At 40.0% G+C, this 6,000-nt stretch overlaps 1 pseudogene; it reads left to right on the top strand.

Annotated features, from left to right (window-relative positions):
• Positions 1-459: 459 nt before the first annotated feature.
• On the top strand, positions 460-1,055 carry LOC115930218 (suppressyn-like; annotated as a pseudogene).
• The last annotated feature ends 4,945 nt before the right edge of the window (positions 1,056-6,000 follow it).

The raw sequence follows: 6,000 nt of genomic DNA on the forward strand, positions 1-6,000 counted from the left end.
AGATAGCAGAGCCATTTATAGGGCAGCATGTGAGTGAAGTCTACTTGCAAATCTTGCCCAGGTAATCCTCCCCTCCTTAATCCAGACATGATCTTCCATTCGTGAAGCTGAAAATGAGGTCATGCCTGTCCCTGTTGACACCTCCTTGTCCTCTCAACGTAACTGTCTTGCAGGCACAGAAGTATTTATTTGCCAACCTGACCCTCACAAAAAGCTACAACTGAAGTGGACAGGCCCCTATACTGTGATACTCAGCATGCCAACTGCAGTGAGAGTCCAAGAACTCCCTCACTGGATCCATCGCACCAGGGTCAAGCTCACCCCCAAGGCTACTTCTTCCTCCAAAACATTAACAGGAAAGTGGTAATCCTGGCCAATTTCTCCTACCAAGCTTAAATTAACCAAATTTTTTTTTCTTAGAGCCAAAAGATGAGAAAGACTAATCACTTGCTTTTAGAAATGGCCTATATCTACCCAACTGCCTGCTGTACCTCACTTCCAACCAAAAGTCTTAATACAGGAATATCTCTCATCACAATCCTAATATCGTCAGTAGCTGCCCTGCTGTCCACAGCAGCCCCCCCGAGCTGCCATGAGTGTTATCAGTCTTTCCACTGTGGAGGAAAAATGCAACAATCCTTTACTTAACATACTCATATAGAAAAATCCTGTTATGGAAACTTAATTGAGGAATGTGTCGAATCAGGGAAAGGTTATTGCAAAGTAAAAAATCCAGGAGTATCTGGCAGTTGTAATGGGACTATATGCCCAAAAGGTAAGTAGTGGCTTTGCTTCACCAAAATTGGACAATGGGGAGTAAATACTCAAGTGCTAGAGGACATAAAGAGAGAACAGATTATAGCCAAACAAAAAGCCAAAATAAACAACTCCCCCCACCACCCACCCAAAATCACCCATGGTATTTTCATGCTTTTATACAAAACTACAAGCAGATGTATCCCTTCCCAAGTCAGGGAAAAGCTGTTTGTAGATCTAGGAGAAAGCATCACACTTACCATGAATGTGTCCAATTGCTGGGTATGCAAGGGAGCTAGTATGAGTGAAGTGAACAGTGGCTGTGGTATGGGATAGACATTCCCCGTTAGTTACTAGCATCCCAGAACCCCAGCCTCATTTTCAGTCCTCAGAAACACCCACAGTCCTAGACACTTACCAACCCAGTAAGAGGGGTGGTGTGCATATTCCACAAGTGGACTGATGAAACCCATCACACTGTAGGTGAAAGTCCCTGTCACCAAACCCTAACAGTCAATGCCTCCACAGCAGAGTGGTGGCCAAGGTTACCCCAAGGAGCCTGGTCTCCTTCTAACTTAAGCTACCTCAATTATGTCTTGTAAAAAAAGCCTGGTACTATACAAACACCACTAACCCTTAAGCTGCATACCCCTGCCTAAGTGCACTATGGGACAATCCTATGAACACCAGCCTACAATGGATTGCCCCTGAAGGATTCTTTTGGATATGTGGAACCCAGGCTTACTCATGGCTACCTTATCACTGCCAAGGTACTTGCTTCCTAGGCATAGTTAAACCTGGATTCTTTTTACTTCCAAAGCATGTGGGCAACACCCTTGGAGTCCCTGTTATGTGATAACCTAAACAGAGAAAAACAATCCTTAAAGGTAGGAGGAAGCCAAAGATGGCGAGAGGACAAGTGGCCTCTGCAATGGATCATTGAATATTATGGCCCTGCCACTTGGGCTGAGGATGGTTCATGGGGTTATCACACTCCCATATATAGAATAATTATACTACAGGCTATTCTAGAGATAATCACTAACCAAACTGCCTCAGCCCTGGAAATGCTTGCACAACAACAAAACCAAATGCACACGACAACTTATCAAAACAGACTGACACTAGACTACTTATTAGCAGAAGAGGGTGGGGTCTGTGGTAAGTTTAATATCTCCAATTGTTGTCTTAACATAGAATATAATGGAAAAGTGGTTCTAGAGATTGCCTCAAACATCAGAAAAGTAGCCCATGTACCAGTCCAAACCTGGAAGGGATGGGACCCGGCAAACCTTCTAGGAGGGTGGCTCTCTAATTTAGGAGGATTTAAAACGCTGATAGAGACAGTAATCTTCATCATTGGGTTCCTCCTGTTTCTCCCCTATCCCACTGATAATGAAAGCCACTAAAACTTGTTGAAACTACAGTTAACTGCCAGACAATCCACACGATGCTCCTGCTACAATGACACAATGGATACCAACCCGTCTCTCAAGAATACCCCAAAAATTAAGTTTTTCTTTATTCTGAGGTGCCCATGGCACCCCCTATGTCATACCTGAAGTAGTTATTGAGAAAGTTGTCCCTTTTCCCTTTTCTAACCAAATAGACAGGAATTAAAGATTCTTCCCAGGGCCTGAAAGTTTGGGGGGATGAATAACTCCTCCCTCCTCAGGCCCAGTCCCAAGGCACAAAGCCACTTGCGTCAGCAGCGTGCATCAGCAAGATAGAAGAAGCAGGAAGAGAGCTGGCTGGAAGACATGTACCCGCTGGAGATCGAGAGAGGGAGCCATCAGGGTACCACGTAGCAGTTAGGTCAGACTGGGACACTTCTTGTTTACAGGAGACTATAAAACCCCTGCCTGCCCTCACCTGGGGCTGACACCATTTTAGGCCTCAGCCCATCTGCACCCAGGCGCTCACTAAAACAGCGTGTTTCTCCACACCACCTTGTGTTGTTTGTTGGCATGTTCTCAGGGTTTGAACCACTACAAGAGCCTTTCAGAAAAGAGGTTTAATTGACTCACAGTTCTGCATGGCTGGAGATGCCTCAGGAAACTTACAGTCATAGTGGAAGGCACTTTTACACAAGGCAGCAGGAGTGAATGAATGCCAAGCAAAGGGGGAAGCCCCTTATTAAACCATCAGCTCTTGTGAGAACTCACTCACTATTATGAGAACTGCATGGGGGAAACTGTTCCCATGATTCAATTGTCTCCACCCGGTCTCACCCTTGACATGTGGAGATTATTACAATTCAAGGTGAGATTTGGGTTGAGATACAGAGCCAAATGATATCAGACCCATTGTTTGGTCAGGAGTATGTTGTTTAATTTCCATGTTCTTGTGAATTTTCTGAAGTTTTCTCTGTATTTATTTTTAGTTTTAATACCATTGCAACCAGAAAACATACTTAATACAATATCAGTCTTCTTAAATTTGTTTAAATTTGTTCTGTGTTATATCACATGACCTATCTTGGAGAATGTTTCATGTACTGTCGAGAAGAGTGTGTATTCTGTAGCTGTTAAATGGAGTGTTCTTTATGTGTGTCTGTTAGATCCATTTGATTTAGAGTATAGATTCAATTCAGTGTACCTTATTGATTTTTGTCTGAGTGATCTGTCTATTGATGAAAGTGTGGTGTTGACATCCCATACTATTAGGCATCGCAGTCAATGTCTCCCCTCAGATCTATTAATAATGCTTTACATATTTATGTGTCCCAATATTGAGTGCATGTATATTCATAATTGCTATATCCTTCTACTGAATGGACTTCTTTATCATTATATAATAACCTTTTTGTCTTTTAAAAAATTTTTTGACTTAAAGTCTATTTTATTGGATAAAAGTATTATTACTCCTTTTCTTTTTTGGTTTCTATTTTCATGGAATATCTTTTACATCCCTTCACTTTAAGTCTATGTTTGTCTTTACAGATGAAGTGAGTCTCTTATAGGCGGTATATAGTTGGGTCTTGTTTTTATCTCTAATCTATTCAGCCATTTTGTGTCTTTTGATGCTAGAATTTAATCCACTTACATTCAAGGTAATTATTGATAGGTAAGAACTTACTACTGCCATTTTGTTATCTTTTAGTTGTTTTATAGATCCTTTGTTCCTTCCTTTCTCTGCTGCTCTCTTCATTTGTGTTTTAAGTAATTTTTCTGGTAGTATATTTTGATTTATTACGTTTCTGGGGTAAGTATCCTCTATAGATCTTCTACTTTGTGCTTACCATATGGCATAAAGAAAAATCTCATAGCTATAATAGATTATTTTAAGCTGATAACAACTTAACTTTATTGCAAAAAAAGCCCACTTCAATTTTACTGTATTTTCTCCCCAATATTTTGAGTTTTGATGGTATAATTTAGATCTTTTTATACTGCTTATCACTTAACAAATTATTATAGCTATTATAAAATTATTAATAGCTTACATTATTGATTTTCATGCTAAAAATTTTAATGATTTATACACCATAGTTAAAATATTTTAATATTCTGAATTTGACTGTATACTTACTTTTATCAATGATTTTTAAACTTTCAGATATTTTTATCGTACTCATTAGAATTCTTTTCTTTCTGCTTCAAGAATTCTCATTAGCTTTTTTTGTAAGACATGTCTTGTGGTGATGAACTTTCTTAGTTTCCGTTTGGGGAAATTTTTATCTCTCTTCCATTTCTTGAGGACAGCTTTCCTTAATATGTTAGGGTTGGTTGGCTGGTTTTTTCCTTTAGCACTTTGAATATATCATCTCCCTCTCTATTGGCCTGTAAGATTTTTGCTGAAAAGTCTGCTGCTAGCTATATTGAAACTTTCTTTTACGTTATTCATTTCTTAGCTCTTGCTGCTCCCAGAATCCTCTCTTTGTGCTTCATTTCTAACAGTTTGGTTATAATATGCCTTGGGGTAGTCTTATCTGACTTAAATCTGGTTGGAGACCTTTGACCTTCCTGTACCTAGATAATTACATCTTTCTTTAGGTTTTGAGCTCCTGTTTTTAAAAATAAGTTTTCTACCCCTTTATCTTTCCCTTCTCCTTATTGAACTCCTATGATTCAAAAACTTGCTCTTTTGATGTTGTCTCAAAAATCCTATAATCTTTATTTCCTTTTATGCTTTTTTTTTCTTCTGGCTGTCTATTTCCAAATAATCTATCTCCAAGTTCACTGATTCTTTCTTCTCCTTGATTAATTTTGCCATTGATGCTATTTTTTGCCTTTTTAATTTTGTTCATTGTATTTTTTTATCTCCAGGATTTCTGCTTGTTTTCTAAATTATTATTTTGATCTCTCTATTAAATTTCTCATTCTGGTCACATATTATTTTTCTAGTTTTATTATATTGTTTTTCTGTGTTTTCCTGACATTTACTGAGCTGCTGCTGCTGCTGCTGTTGCTGCTGCTTTTTCTCCTTGTTCTTCTCCTTCTTCTTCTTCTTCCTCTTCCTCTTCTTCTTCTCCTTCCTCTTCTTTTTCTTTTTGAGACAGGATCTCACTCTGTCACCCAGGGTAAAGTGTAGTGATGTGATTATGACTCATTGCAACCTCAAACTCCTGTGCTCAAGCAGTCTTCCTGCCTCTGCTTGCTGAGTAGCTGGGACTACAGTTTCACACCACCATGTCCAGCTAATTTTTGTATTTATTGTAGAGACAAGGTTTAGCTATGGTGTCCAAGCTGGTCTCAAACTTTTGGGCTTAAGCAATCTGCTCACTTCAGCCTCCCAAAGTATTGAGCTTCTTTAAGATAGCTATTTTGAATTGCTTGTCAGCCATTTCATATATCTTCATTTCTTTAGGGTCAATCACTGGCAACTTAATCTGTCTGGCAATGTTATGTGTCCCTGATTGTTCTTGATCCTTGTATATAGATGTCTGTGCTTTCAAAGAAGTAGGTAGTTATTCTAGTCTTCACAGACTGACTTTGTCTGGGAAAGCCTTTCAGCAGGCACAGTATTGGGGTAGGTAGGCCAGAGGCCAGGGCATTTGCAGCTAGTGTACTGCTATTAGAAACCTGGGGCTTGCTATTGCAGGCATAGTGCTGGAGAATGCAAGAAGTTCAGAGCAGGTGCAGCCTGTGTGGCACTGGGGCATACCAGAAGCCTGGAGCCTCTGGGGGATGCCTGCCATTGAGACCTGCCTGAAGGTGACCTGGTGGGAAGTGGGCTGAAGATCGACTCTTCCACTCAATCCTGAATCCTGGAGATTTGTAGTTCTGCCTGACACCAGGTTGG

The sequence above is a fragment of the Gorilla gorilla genome, chromosome 10 (genome assembly GCF_029281585.2).
Source record: "Gorilla gorilla gorilla isolate KB3781 chromosome 10, NHGRI_mGorGor1-v2.1_pri, whole genome shotgun sequence".
Classification (NCBI taxonomy): domain Eukaryota; kingdom Metazoa; phylum Chordata; class Mammalia; order Primates; family Hominidae; genus Gorilla; species Gorilla gorilla.